General features: G+C 40.8%; 1 pseudogene; it reads left to right on the plus strand.

Annotated features, from left to right (window-relative positions):
* The window catches only part of LOC122810658, a 194,387-nt pseudogene that overhangs the window by 20,984 nt on the left and 157,931 nt on the right, over positions 1–15,472 (plus strand).

Genomic DNA, 15,472 nt, shown 5'->3' on the forward strand with positions numbered 1-15,472 from the left:
CTTGACAGGAACCAGAAGGTATGCATATATTTGTGGTGGAGTAGATTCTTGTGTTAGTGTTGTTGTGCAGGTTGCTAATTTGCACGTGAATGAACTACATTTAATTTAGTCTTATTTGTGTGGATTAACTGAAGGTAAGAATTTCTGGGGCATAAGATAAAAAGCACGTGTCCCTTTCCTTGTAATTAACTAAATGTTATGTAATTAAACTTTTCCTAAAACAGCCTGACTCTGAGGTTCTTTGGTACCAAGATATATAGGACTTGCCTCCCATTTAGTCCTCACAGGCCGTCACTCATCAGTTTGTCTTCCAGTAGTCTTTTTGACCAAGTTCCTTGGTTATTCTTGGCCCTTAATGTAGGATAGATGTGTAATACTCCTGCTGTTTTTTTTTCCCATCATGCACATGGATGGAGTTTGACTACTGTGGTCCAGCATCTCTGGCATTTTTGATTTGCTGATTTTCTGTTTATTTTGTTGGTAGTCCATGCTTCTTCAGCATGGTGGTGGATTCCTGCCGTGAAGACCCCTTTTTATGATTTTGCATTGTTTAAGACCTGAACACAGGGTTAAAGCCTGTGAGGTTTGTGTGGGTTTCACCAGTGCTTTGCATTATCACTGATAGACGTTTTTGCAGACTTCTTTAGCTGGAAAGAAGTATCCTATGTCATCCCATCTGCCCAGCTCAACCAATAGGATTTTAGCTGTCTCATTGTTCTAATCCAACAGCTCCAGCAAGTGCTAAAACCTCAAACTGTTTCCAGACTCCCATAACACATCTGGCTAACCCTACTTCAATTCTTGCTTGCCTGTCTGAAAGACTGACACAGTACAGACTCCCAGCTAAATGTTATCACATATTATAACTGTTAGGTAGTTTTTCAACTTTTCTTCTCAGTTTCTTGCATAAAAAAGCTAATAACTTTCTTCTTCAATCTGTCAGTGAGCCATGGACTCCAAGGACTAGTCGCTTCTACCACTTTTTCCTCCCAGGGAACTATAATTATCTTAATAGCGTGGCAGATGGGATAACTTAAAATTAGTATGCCCAGTCTGTGGTTGACTACTGGTTACTGTGTTTAAGATTTTTCCTAAATTTGTGTGTGTTATAATCACTGGTGAGTTTGTTTGAAAAACAAAACATTGAACAAACACATCAGCAATTGTAATTCACACCAAAATCATAAAAAAGTAATATGAATATACTAACTCCAGGGTCACACAAACTCATAGAATGGAGAAAACCCCTTGCATTATGTAACCATATTGAAATTTGACCTTTACATAGTTCAACAAACTGTACCACCAAAAAAAAGAAACAGCATTATCAGCAGGAGGTAAAATACTTGCAGTTGTATATCGACCATATGTGTATTCAACTAAATTTATTGACTAAGCTGATGTCAACCAAAGGGGGATTCATCCATATTCATTTCTCCATATATCTGCGTACACACACACACACACACACACACACACACACACACACACACACACGTGTGTGTATCTCTCTATATAGAGATTGATAGATATAGATATATATCAATAAATTTATAGGCATATAATGATATAGCTATATTTATGTATGTATCCAACCATCCCAAACCCCTTTTTTTTCCATTTGTTAGACTGGGTCGAAGTGTGATAATCGTTTAGAGCCAAGGTTCACACAGCCCGGGCCACTAGCCCTGCTATTCTATACCACACATATGCACACACACTCACACCAATGTCCAGTTTAGAGTATTCACCTATTACATGTCTTTGGAGTGTTTGAGGAAACTGGAGCACCCAGAGAAAACCCACGTGAATACATGGACGTGCAGTCTCCACATAGAAGGCACCTCAGCAAAGAACTGAACCAGAGAATATCTTGCTATGAGGTGACAATGCTATCCGTTGCACTGTGTGTGTATATATACATACATATGGGGGGGGGGTGTGGGTGCGCGTGTGTGTGTGTGTGTATATGTATGGATTCACTTCATAACACTGAAAACTCAAAACACTGAAACTCAAAACGCTGAACTACACTTGGTGTACTGAAGTGCAATCTTGGAGTTGATATATATATAAGTAGCAGGGGGTGTGGGGGGTGCAGGGTGAAGCCTCCCACATGGGGGCGTGCAGGGGGGCTTGCCCCCCCCTTCTTACACTTGGTGGAAAGTGCTATGATTTATGTTGTTTAAGCTCAGTATATGTATATGTGTTTTCAGTGTTTTGAGCTTTCAGTGTTATGAAGTGAATGTGTGTGTGTGTTTGTGTGTGTATATATATATATATATATATATATATATATATATACGTATACATATACATATATACGTATACATATACATATATACGTATACATATACATATATACGTATACATATGTATATATATGTATATGTGTATATATATATATATATATATATATATATATATATATACACATATACATATATATATATATATGTATATGTGTATATATATATATATATATATATATATATATATATTTATATACATACATACATACGTACATACATATACATAATATGGTAATATGGTATGATTACTGATGATTTATTTAAATATTTTAAGGTTGAACACCCTTTAAACCCGAATTTATACGGCCTTCCCAAGGTCCATAAAAATCTAACCTGCCCATCCATGTGACTGATTGTTTCTAGCAATGGGTGGGCTACAGAACCATTCTATATTTATAGAAAAAAAACTTACGTCCTGTACTGGACAAAGTGAATATAGTGTTGAGGGATACAAAATCTTTTTTGCATAAGTTATACAATAATGTTGCAGGACTAGGTCAAGATGAGGAGTACTGTTTTGTAACTATGGACATAGTCTCTCTTTGCTGTTATTCCCACTGCTTGAGGTAATGAGAATATTAGAGTATTTCTGACCACGGGAGTATTTTTTCTCATGAGAAGATCAATTTGATGTGTGCATTGCGTGATATTATTTTAGGCACAATGTTTTTGTCTTTAAAGATGATTTTTTTTTTCTGCAGTAGGTTGGCGTAGCTGTGGGCACAGCTTGTGTCAAAAGCTGCACCAACCTTGCACTGGCACAATGGGAGCAGAATTCTGTGCTGCATAACAATGAATTTAGCAAGTATTTGCTCTGGTATACATGATTTGTTGATGATCTATTTCTTTTGTGGAGTGGTTTATTTGAATTACTATCTCAGTTTATAGAATATCTACACACTACGACAGTGTTTTTAAACTTTATTTATAGATATTCTATTGAACAGATTGATTTCCTGGATGTTACTATTAAGAAAACAGATTTTGGTAGCATCAACACAAGTTTATATAGGAAAGCTAGTAGGAAGAACTCTTTTAATTAAAAGTAGCATGCACCCTAGACATGTTTAAAGGAATGTTTTAAAGGAGCAGTTCATTAGGATCATGAGGCTTTATAATGATGACACACAGCAGTAGCCTTTACAAACTTAAAGAAAGAATTTTTGGAGAGAGGCTTTTCAGAGAGAGAAATTGATAACTGTATTACCTTTCTCTCTTCTCTCAGTTACATTTGAGTAAGTCTTATTTTTCAGAACAGTCTTTAGAAAGCAGGAGAGCACAGATTCAGCACTCTTATGGAAGTGTAAGAGTCCCTGTGACATTTGCTAGTGATATAAATATTTTTGTGATATTATTAAAAGGAATTGGAATATGTGTGCATCAGATGAACTTAAGGATATTATTAGTGAGAAACCATGTTTCTCCTTTAAGACTAATTTTTCTCTTAAGAGCCAACTTTGTTATAAGACACAGACCTTTAGTGGAATCACAAAGCAAGGGACCTATCCATGCAGGAATTCTAGTGCTTGCCGCTTTATTCATTCAGGTATGAGTTTTATATACTCCCAGTTAGGATATTGCATAGAATGTAAATTTTATGCAGACTGCAGGTCTAGAAATGGGATATACTACAGTTAGTCTAGCATGCAGTGTATTTTATATAGGAAAAACTAATCGCTCTCTAAGAGAGTGTATACTGGAACATATAAGAGACATTAAGAATGTTGGAGATATTAATACACTGGCACGACATGTGAAGTTAGAAGGGTCACATCATAGTTTTAGATTTTTTTGTATTAGAAATTATAAATGAAAGTATTAGGGGGGGGATTTAAAGAATAGAGCAGAGTTAGTAGAACATGAGTGCATACTGTATTTTAATGCAGAGAAACCACCAGGTATTAATGATGCTGTTTCTTTAAAACTGGTCTTACGTGCACGGACACTCCCCCATTTATATTTTAGTATACATAGATTGAATTAATGTTTTTTTTAATATAGGTTTTTAACTAATTTGTTAATGTTGGCATTTTTTATATGATGTTCATCGTGTTTCACTGCTGCAGTCATTACACTTGGGTTATCCTGCCATCCGGCGGTCCTGCAGTCGGCCAGAGTTCCAAAGTCTTGGTCCGGCGTCGGTTGCTGTCGCTTCTTCCCTGACGTCAGTGCGCCAGGGGTATATAAGATGCAGCCGACTCCATTTTCTTCAGTCTTTCTTGCCTCACGGTGCCTGAAGCAAAAGCAGTTTGCATGTGCCGGTCGGCCAACTCCTGAGATTTTCAATTCGAATTTCAGAACCAAAGTCTTCAATAAAGTTAAGTACCCCGTTGGGGAAACTTTTTCTTGCCTCAGACCGATGTCAGTAAAAGTTAATAATTGTATTTCTTGTGGGATGCAAATACCTCATAAGGATTTTCATTCTTACTGTATTCCATGCCTAGGCCCAGACTACAATGTCACTAGTTGTAGGTTTTGTGCTAGATTTAACAAATGCACTATTAAACGTCTGTTTGATTTTGCTCGCCATTACTTTGGCCGAAGGTTTAATTATATCATGCCGTCGGAACAACAGACGACCGGAATACACAAAAAACGCAAAGACAAGGATAAGGACAGGCATCCGAGGCCCAAAACTTCTAGGCCAGTCGCCGGTTCTCAGTGAGGCACTTTCGCAGCACCTGACACCCGCTACCTCAGAGCCACAGGCCGCCTCCGACTCCCACGTGGAGATGTCTAGGCCTCTGGATACTCAAGGTGTTGAGCCTACGGAAACTAACCTTTCAGATGGGTCCGGAGCCGCTGAGCAGGCATCGGCTTCTTATGGTGTTTTCAGACCTTCACAGCTTACCATAAAAACTACAGCCAAGTCTAAAACTCCATTAAAGACAAAGAAGCAAGTACAGCATCTACCTGGACAGGTCTCCATGCCTAAAAAACAGATGCTCAAAATGGCCGAAGACTTAATTACTCTGATCAGGGGTTTCCATCCCCCTCCTGATAAAAGGCCTATGCAGGATACAGACTGATTCCTCTGACCAGGTTTCCATTTCTTCTGATTCCTTTTCAGACCAGGGATACTCTTTACCCCTCTATGAGGACTCTGATGCTGAAGAATCAGTTCCTTCAGCCTCTCCTCCTGAGGATTACTCTTTTGGGGAAACTTTACATACCATGAGGGAGCATTTCCACTGGGAGGGCCAGGATTACTCAGAATCCAAGAAAAGACTCAGAGACTTTCTTTTATTGCCTCAGCACAGGCCCCTTGCTATTCCGCCAGTGTTGGATATTGTGGATGATGTGTTCTCTGAATCCAGTTTAAATCCTTATTCTTTGCCCCCTGCTCCAGTCAAGCCAGATAGGTACTACAGAGTCCCTGACTCTCACATATTTCTTTATAATAACCCTGTTGCTGACCCAGAAACTATTTCCCAGGGTCCCAAAGGGGTAAAGGCTTCCATGGCTAAAAATCCAGTTCCCTCTGACAGGGATTCTAGAGCATTAGACAGATGGGGGAAGAAAGTTTACACTTCTGCAACTTTAGCAGTGAGAGCTTTAAACTGCCAGTTTCACATGCTTAAATACCAACAGTATTTAATGTCTGTTAAAACAGAAAATGCTTACAAGTTCAGCACATCCTGACTTTAAGGAAATGCAGGATTTATTACATGCAGCTGAACAAGTGGGAAAACATACTCTGCAATGTGGTTTTGATTCATTAGAGGCTTCTTGTAGAGCAGCAGTTACAGGATCTGTGATTCGAAGGCATGCTTTTTTAAAAGAACAAAGTTTACGTGATCATGTTAAGGCAAAAGTATTGTATGCTCCTTTGTAGCCGGATATTTTATTTGGTGTCAAGGCAGAAGAGGTATTAAAGAAAATGGAGGATAAGGCAAAATCTATGCAAACAGTGAAGGATTTCTTACAGGTACAGCCACCTCGATTTAGCAGAAATTGACCTTCAAAGAATTGGTCCTAGCAGAAATTGACCTTCAAAGAATTGGTCCTTTCCAGTGTCAGACAGACCACAAAGAGGCAGATACAGACGCCCAAGAGGCAGATCTCAGCCCCAAGGCTCTTACAGACCACGACAGTGGGGTGCTTCAACCCCAAAAGGAGGTGAAGACAAGTCACAACCTTATAGGAAACAGCCTCAATGACTTCCCCCTTCAAATTCCAAGCACTTACCTTCTGGCAGCTCCCTTAGGGGGAAAACTAGCACTTTTTTCTCAAAATTGGCATATAATCACCCAAGACAAATGGGTTCTGAATATTGTGTCTCAAGGTTACAGGTTCCACTTTCACACTCTACCAAGGCAAAAAGGATTGCCAGACCTGCCACAAAATCAATGGGCAGAGGCACAAAAACAAATTACAGCCCTCATGGACATGAGAGCTATTCAAAGGGTGCCACAACAGGAACAAGGATAAGGATTTTACTCGAGACTTTTTCTGGTCCCCAGAAAGGACAAAGCCTGGAGACCCATACTAGACCTTTTTACTCTCAATACTTACCTGGATGTTCCGAAATTCAAAATGTTGACACTACAGCAACTTCTACCCATGCTGGGCAAGAAGGCTTGGCTTGTTGGACCTCAAAGAGGCATACCTGCATGTCCCTATCAGACAAAATTGCAGAAGATACCTCAGATTCATATCTGATTCAATGCATTACCAATTCTCTGCACTGCCCTTTGGCTTATCTACTGCGCCCAGGGTCTTTACAAAGTGCCTGGCACCAGTAATTGCATTTTGCAGACAAAAAGGAATTCAAATATATCCATACTTGGATGACTGCCTTATTCAAGCAGAAAGCAAGGACATACTTCTAAAGCATCTGGCGTTTGTAAAAAGGTTGCTAATTTGCCTAGGGTACACAGTAAACGAAAAGAAGTCAAAACTAGTGCCCTCACAAGAGATAATGTTCCTGGGTGCCAGCTTAAATACAATGGCCCGGATGGCTTATCTCACGCCAGACAAGCAAGGACAACTGACTCAGTACTTTCAATTGATGGCAACAAAAACCCAACTCCCTGCAAGAAAAATTCTGCAGGCCTTGGGATTCATGGCATCCTGTATACTACTAATTCCATATGCTAGATTGCATATGAGGAAATTACAATGGTACCTAAAAAGTATTTGGACTCAACACTGTCACAGTTTGGAAGCAGTAATACCACTAATTCCCTGCCTACAACAGGAGTTTCGATGGTGGGCACAGGCATGTCACCTCAACCAGGGACAGCTTTCATTCTACCCACAGCCAGGCAGACACTAACAACAGACGCTTCGGATTACGCCTGGGGAGCACACATGGCAGGAAAATGTATTCAGGGCAAGTGGGCCACAGACCAAATGCATCTTCACATCAATCAAAAAGAGATGTTAGCTGTGCAAAATGCCCTAACAGCTTTCAAGGACCTTCTGCATCCAGGACAACTATTATTAAAGACAGACAACACCACAGTTATGTGGTACATAAACAAGCAAGGGGGCACTCATTTTTATCCCCTATGCAGACAAGCCATGACCTTGTGGAACACAGCTCTAACCTATCAAGTTCATCTGCAAGCACAATTCCTGCTAGGAAAGAAAAATACTCTGGCAGACGACTTAAGCAGAAACATCATGGATCCTCACGAGTGGAAATTAAATCCACAAGTATTCAGCATGATAATGCAAGAATGTGGGTGCCCAGACATAGATCATTTTGCCTCCCCAATGAACTGCCAACTACAAAAATTCTGCATAAGGATTTATCACACACAAGCATGGAAAGAGGATGCTCTCTCATTCAGCTGGAAAAGCCTAAAAGTTTATGCCTTCCCACCACTGCCACTCCTTTTAAAGGTACTCCTAAAAGCCAGGCAAGAAAAAACACAGATGATCCTGATTACCCCAGACTGGCCACGGTAGCACTGGTACCCAATCTTAAAGAACTTAGCTCAAGGCCCACCATGGATTTTACCACAAACTCCACACTTATTGACTCCACAAAACAGTCAGATCCTGCACAATCAGCTCAAAACCTTAAACCTGGCTGCATGGCAGATTCCTTAGCCAAGCAGACAAACACCTCTGTTATGGATGTCATTTTGGAGGCCAGGAGGCCTAGCACCAGGAAATCTTATTCAGAAAAGTGGAAGAGATTCTGTGCCTGGAACCAGGCGCAAAGCTTTGACCCACTTGTCCCAAATATTCCTCAGATATTACAATACTTAACTGAGATGCTGGACAAAGGACTACCTTTTTCATCCATTAAGATCCACGCCTCTGCCATCTTGGCTCACTTCAACACAGATCCTCCTATTTTATAAGACCACCCCGAGAGCACCAACACCAACTTGGGACCTCAATTTTGTCTTGGAAAAATTAACTTTACCTCCTTTTGAGCCAGCCAATTCAGCAGAATTAAAATATGTGTCATGGAAAACTGCTCTACTTCTGGCAATAACCTCAGCACGAAGGGTCTCAGAGTTACAGGCACTAATGGCAGTGGAGCCTTTCATCATTTTCCACCAAGACAGGGTTTCCTTAAGAACAAACCCTTCATTTATGCCAAAAGTAGTATCCAGTGTGGCTCTTAACTAATCTATGCACTTGCCAACTTTTTATCCAAATCCCCAGAATAAAGGGGAGAGACTTCTGCATTCATTGGACATACACAGACAGTTACGTTTCTACTTGGACAAAACAAAAGCTTTCAGAAAAACTGAGCAATTGTTTGTAGCAAATGCTGCAGGATCACAGGGAAAGGCTATTTCAAAGCAGACCATTTCAAAGTGGATAGGACACTGTATCCGTTTCTGCTACACACAGCATGGGAAACCTGTAACATTAGGCCACATTCCACCAGGGCAACAGCCACTTCAACTGCCTACCTTAGAGGAGTATCTACCAAAGACATCTTGGAAGCTGCAACTTGGAGTTCATTGCACACCTTTACCAAGCATTATCACTTGCCTCTTTACTCTAGATCCAGGGCTGGCTTTGCCACTGCAGTGCTGCAGGGCTTCGTAACCACCCCAAATTCTCTCTAGAACCAGCCACCCTACCTCAGCTTTGGGATTCTACCCAAGTGTAATGACTGCAGCAGTGAAACACGATGAACATAGTACAGTTTTGTACCTACCATAAATGTAGATGTTCAAGTGTCTTCACTGCTGCAGTCCTGGTTACCCTCCCTCCATCCCCTCTTTCTTAGCTGGGACTTATCTACACTTGTCTACCCTATAGTACCTATGTGGTGTATTTGCTGGTAACTGAAAATTTTGGTTTTACTTTTTATGTATGTTTTATTAGCAGTGTGTATTGCCTACCTATTTGGGGGCACCTGACATCTGGGGCAAGAAAAACTGAAGAAAATGGCGTCGGCTGCATCTTATATACCCCTGGCGCACTGACGTCAGGGAAGAAGCGACAGCAACCGACGCCGGACCAAGACTTTGGAACGCTGGTCGACTGCGGGACCACCTGACGGCAGGATAACCCAAGTGTAATGACTGCAGCAGTGAAGACACTCAAACATCTACATTTATGGAAGGTACAAAACTGTACTTTTTTGATATGTTATGAATATAGAAAATAATATGTTTTTTATTTGATATGCGACATTTTCAAAGGTAGTTAGATGTGGATGCTTTACTTTGGTTGAGAATTATTTAAATAGTAAGTTCATTCATTGTAAGATAGTCTGAAGAAGCGATTTTTAAGTCATGAAAGTGCTGACTTTGTTTAATAAATGTTTGTTTTGCAGCCATGTTGATTTAGTGCCTGGTTTGATTGTAACATTTTTGTTGACTTGTACTCTGTACTGAGTCTTTACCTAGTTTGTTTTTGATTTACAATAAACAATGTTGCTCACTAGTTAGCGAAACAAGCTGGTTTCACCATTGTAGTTATCAGTGTAATGTAAAATATGTTTGCATTCGTGACTTTTCCCCCTCCAAACATAAGAACTGAAAGAAAGAAAAAAAGATAGTGATAACTAGAAATCTGATAAACAAAGAAAGAAAAGGGAGGCTGAGTATCCAGGTGTTTATTTGGCACTGAAGGTATCTTGACCAGAAACCCAGATGCCACCTTTGCTACCAGCTGTGGTACATTCTGTTTCTCTGTCAGACCGCAGGAGACTATCCTAATACCAGACAGGTCCTCAGAGAAGTTCATAACTGGACATTCATCAGTGAAAGAACTCACTAGATTTCTTTCCACTATCTCTCCTTTAGCTTTTTTCCTTGGGTCTACTCCATCCTTTTGTAGCTCATCTGAAACAAAATGAGACAGGATAATGAGAGCATTTTTGATGGTTTGCTTGAAATTTGTGTCATCCCATCCTGTTCTGTCTCCGGGTGAATGGGGTTGGCCCACATTTTGATATGTTAAGCTCCTTCCCTGGTCCCAGTTTTGGCTCCAGTGGCTTCAGAGTTGATGTCTCACTCAGAGCTTGTAAGGACTGCCACTGACCATCTTGGATATGTGTACGCTGATGTTTTTTATCCAGCTCACCCAACACCAAGACCCTCAGTTGATGGAGTCTCAGAGCTGGACCCTTGATGCGAGTTCTTCAGTACCATGCTTTTAAGATTTGTTTGGTGCCATTTTCTTTGAGTCGTTAGCATTTGAGGTGTCTACTCTGATCACAATATCAAAGCTCACTGGATCTTGTGTGTCATTGCCTTCTTCCTTGATGCCAATCAAGTGGGGATTGATACTGCACTGACTTTGAGGTTTAAAGTGCTGATGGACGCGGGATTGGCTTTTAATTTTATCAAGAGGATTGCTTCTGTGACGACTCACCACTGTCTACCAGTAATCAGGGAGCCTCAGTTCTCACCACTGGCACCAGTGGGAGACGTTTACTGGGAGGATAACAGGTGTACATGCAGTATTTCCATTTGTCGCTCTCTGCATTAAGTGTAATTTCCCTTAAGAGCACACAGAGACCATAGTCAGTCTGGGGCTGGTTTCTCCATATTCCTCCAGATCCCCAATAAGGCTCCCACTGGCACAGCTATAGAGTTGAGATCTCAGCTGAGTGACCAAGCCAAGACCTCCAGCACCCGCTCTATCCAACCAGTGCTTCGTGTCCCTGTTCAGGTAGCTCACACACACACACACACACACACACACACACACACACACACACACACACACACACACACACACACACACACACACACACACACACACACACACACACACACACACACACACACACACACACACACACACACCTAGGAAAGGCTGGCACAGGCTTACTAGCTAAGCCCCCTTCTGCCCAGACTGTAAGATAGTTACCACTCCACCAGTCACTCCTTATCAACTACTTTAGGGCCCTTAACAAAGGGTGTCCACTTTCACTGTGTAATATTAATACTAATACAAATGTTAGTTTGACCAAGAGAAAGGCTGAGAAAGGCTATTAGGAGTGGCCCACACAGTGTCACCAAATACATATGCAAGTGCTCTCATAGCTTAAATATCTCTACCCAGATCAGCCACAATGAAAGGTTTAAATATATTTAATAATAAACAATAAAAGAACAAGAAAATACTAAATATATATTCACATTGACATCCAAGTTCAGAATCGCAGGAAATATTTAAAATAACATTGCAGTGTAGGCTCACACAAATAAAGGAAAACATCTAAACTAAACTTCACTATACTTCTGACTGTATCTAAGAGAATTATACTGTTCCCCAGAAACATACTATTGGAGCAAAGCAGATGATATGGTGAATGGATCTTCTTGTTATCATGTCCAAGACAGAATGCAGAAGTCTCTGTCTCACTAAAAGACTTCTCAAAATAATATCTAAAATATTACTGCTGGGAGCTTGCAGAATGACGTCATTTCTGGTCATCTGACTTCTAGTTCTCATGCAAACCCCTATTGCTGAAGCTGGTAGTATATAGCTTTTACCTGTAAAAATACTAATACAAGGGCTTTTGCTCAGATCTTTGGCAGATGCTGGAAGTCATAAAACAATTGCATTCCTTCATGCTTCTATAGTAGCAATTAGTTCACTCCAAAGACAGTACAGAAAGCTTCGTAGTACAGACTTTGTTTCTCTAGCTGCATTGAAAACTTGAGAGATAGCCTCTTTATGGTATAACCTTTATGGCATAGCCTACAAAGTGATTTAATTTCAAATATGTTTCTAAAGCTTGCTGAACTGAGGTTAATCTCCTGTATTCCAGATTCCACTGTTAAAATGTATACATTTAAACAGTTACAATAGTGCATGAACATTTCTGTTCTCTTCCAGTAAACCACACTGTGGATACATTTTAAACGCAGCATTTTAGAAATACTTTTTCCATCACAAACATCTGTGCAGAGCAGTTTCCTATACAGATGTCATACAGTTTTAAAAGCATTTATTATAAATTAGTGTGATATTCACAAATGACATATAATTATTTACAAAATTCCAGCTAGCTGTGCTGGCAGGTACCTCCTTTCTTCACAGCTTCTTCATCTTGGAAGTCTACAGAAACTCTCTAAACACAAACTCTAACTCTTTACTCTCTTCATTATGTACCTCAGCCCTCTCGCATCTCTCCCCTGGACAGAGCAAGCCTAAAGGTTTCATGCAGTCTCCTACTGAGTTTCAGGCAGGTTTTGGGAATTTGGACTTGTCCCTGCCAGATCCTCCCTGATGTGCAAAAAGAGGCACATTAGCTCTCCCACAGAGTCCCTCATCTCGTGCACTGATTTAGATAAAAAGGGTAGGTTTCCCACAGTCCCCTCCAGAAGATGCCAGATTTGGTGAAGTACTAGAATTGGTGTGCCAGAGGGTGTCTTGGCCCTCTGAACTCTCCTCCCAGCAGCAGCAGCATTCAGATGTGTCTTCTCTACCTCCTGGGTCCGTACACCCTTATGTAACTGACTGACTGAACTTGTGGTGGGAAGAGTATGGCAGAAGCCATGTTTCGTGGAAATGATGTTCAGGAAACCAGACAGAATCCTTCATCCTCTTAATGATAGCAGCAGTGAAGTAAAGGCCATCTGATGAATTCCTTTATTGTAGTGATGGCTACCAGAAAAGAGCTGTCTGAAGACACAGCTGTAGTGGATCGAATGAGGAAGAGCACTTGGGCTGTGGCCCATTTGCCCTGAGAGCATTAAATTGTGTTACTCACATGAAATGCTTTTGAAGAGACCTAGCTAAACAGGCATTAGACTCTCTGAGGAAGCTCTCTATGAGACTATTACAGAAGTTCAGCTAATGGAGCACCCAGAGCAGCAGGTGCAGGCATAACAATGAGACAGCATGCTTGGCTCTACCTTTGTGATTTTTGTGAGCAACTGTATCCTTTGTATGTGCTGCCAATGATGAATCTTCACTATTTGGATCCAAAGATAAGGGGGAATTGTAGATGACTGAGCAGGAAGGTAAGATGTCGGTCGTCTATATATTGTTTGAGACTGCCTCAACTCCAGCAATCGTACAACAAGAATCATAAGGATCACATAGTGCTCTGGTTCAGGAAGTCCCAGTGCCCATCCTTTGACTGCATTTCTGACAGGCATGGTTGAAGCAGAGTTTGCCTCTTTAATAGACAACATCCCAGGGGCAGATTTGGTTCACAAAATTAGAGATTCATGGTTCCCTTTCTGGGGAGACAGGACTTGGGAAGTCTTAATTGGTGAGACCACCACCAGTAAGAGACCAATTACCAGTAGGGTACCTCAGAACTGTGTGCTGGGAACACTCTCTTATTTGGCATCTATTTCTTGGAGGTAAAGGCTTAATATCAAGGGCCTTAGGCTGACAAAGTTCACAGATGACTGCAGATTGGGAGCCATCAGATTCCCCCCAGGACACAAACATCTTACAAGAGGGTATAACACAGACAAATGACTGGTGCCAAAGTCATGGATTAAAACTTAATGCCAAGAAATGCATTATAGGGCCTTTTGGGAAAACTGCCACCCATGCTTATTATTCCATTGAATGACCAAGTAATCAGGAACTGGGAACGTAAAGAGCCAGTAATCTGGCCTTTAACTAACAAGTGTTCAAGGTAGTAAGAAAATCATTCTGTGTCATCCAGCTTATAAAGAAGGGCATGAAATCCAAGTTCAAGGAAGTCATAGTGCCACTTTATTCGTCCCTCATCAGAGCCATCATTGAGTATAATGTCCCCTTCAGCATGTACTTGACCAGGCATATGCAACAGATGGAATGCTTACAAAGGTTCCTTACCAGGAGAATCCAGTATATAAACACATTGCCGCGTATGGATCACCTTAAAGCCACATGTCTGTAATGTGTCTACTACAAGTTACTGAAAGGTGAACTATGCGTAGCATATAAGGCATCCTTGAATCCAGCTCTGGTGGACCTTTTGCACATCCACAAAACTAACTTCATCAGAACCACTAGATCCAAGGATTTAAATTTTGTTTGCGACATAAATAAAATATGCTGGCAAGACAGGTGTGTATCTCAGGGGATCCCTTTGCTGTGGAACAGGCTCCCCATCCATGTGAAAGCAGATTCTGTCCCTAATTCTATTTAAGCAAAACCTTGACCAGTGGATGAGAAATAGGAAAAACACCCTGGATCTGGCCCCCCATGTCTCTTATAGACTGAGGCAGACAATAATGGCCAAACTAACATAACCCCCACCATCCATAATCTGTAGAAACTTCCTAACATACTGCCTCTAAATAAACACCCATGACACATAGAGACAAAGTTAGGCTGGATTTCACAGCCAGACTTATAAATGCCCTAGTGGTCATTAGCCTAGTATATACCTATGAACCTCTAAGAATTCACTTGCAACATTTACAAAAACAAATAGATGTATTTCTCCATATGAGCATCCAGCCAAGGACTAGTCCCCATCTGTATTCCAATTCCATTAATCTTGCATTTTCTCTCATCATTGTTTGATGCTAGCTCCAGCTATTCCACAGTTAAAGTTCATTTGACAGTTGTGTGGATTTCCATTTTCCTCAGTTGCAGCACATACTGTGCAAAGCTTTTTTGAAAAGAACCTTCCTACTATGTCTTCCTGTCAAAGATCCAACATCACATTAGGACCTTAATAGTGTGATCAGTATCTTAACATATCATCCAGTTGAGCCATCTTCCTTTGCAGAAATGAAATACCTTTCATGGTAAAAATATTCTGTTGG

This window comes from Protopterus annectens, chromosome 9.part0 (assembly GCF_019279795.1).
Source record: "Protopterus annectens isolate FY-2018-M chromosome 9.part0, PAN1.0, whole genome shotgun sequence".
NCBI classification, from domain to species: Eukaryota; Metazoa; Chordata; order Ceratodontiformes; family Protopteridae; genus Protopterus; species Protopterus annectens.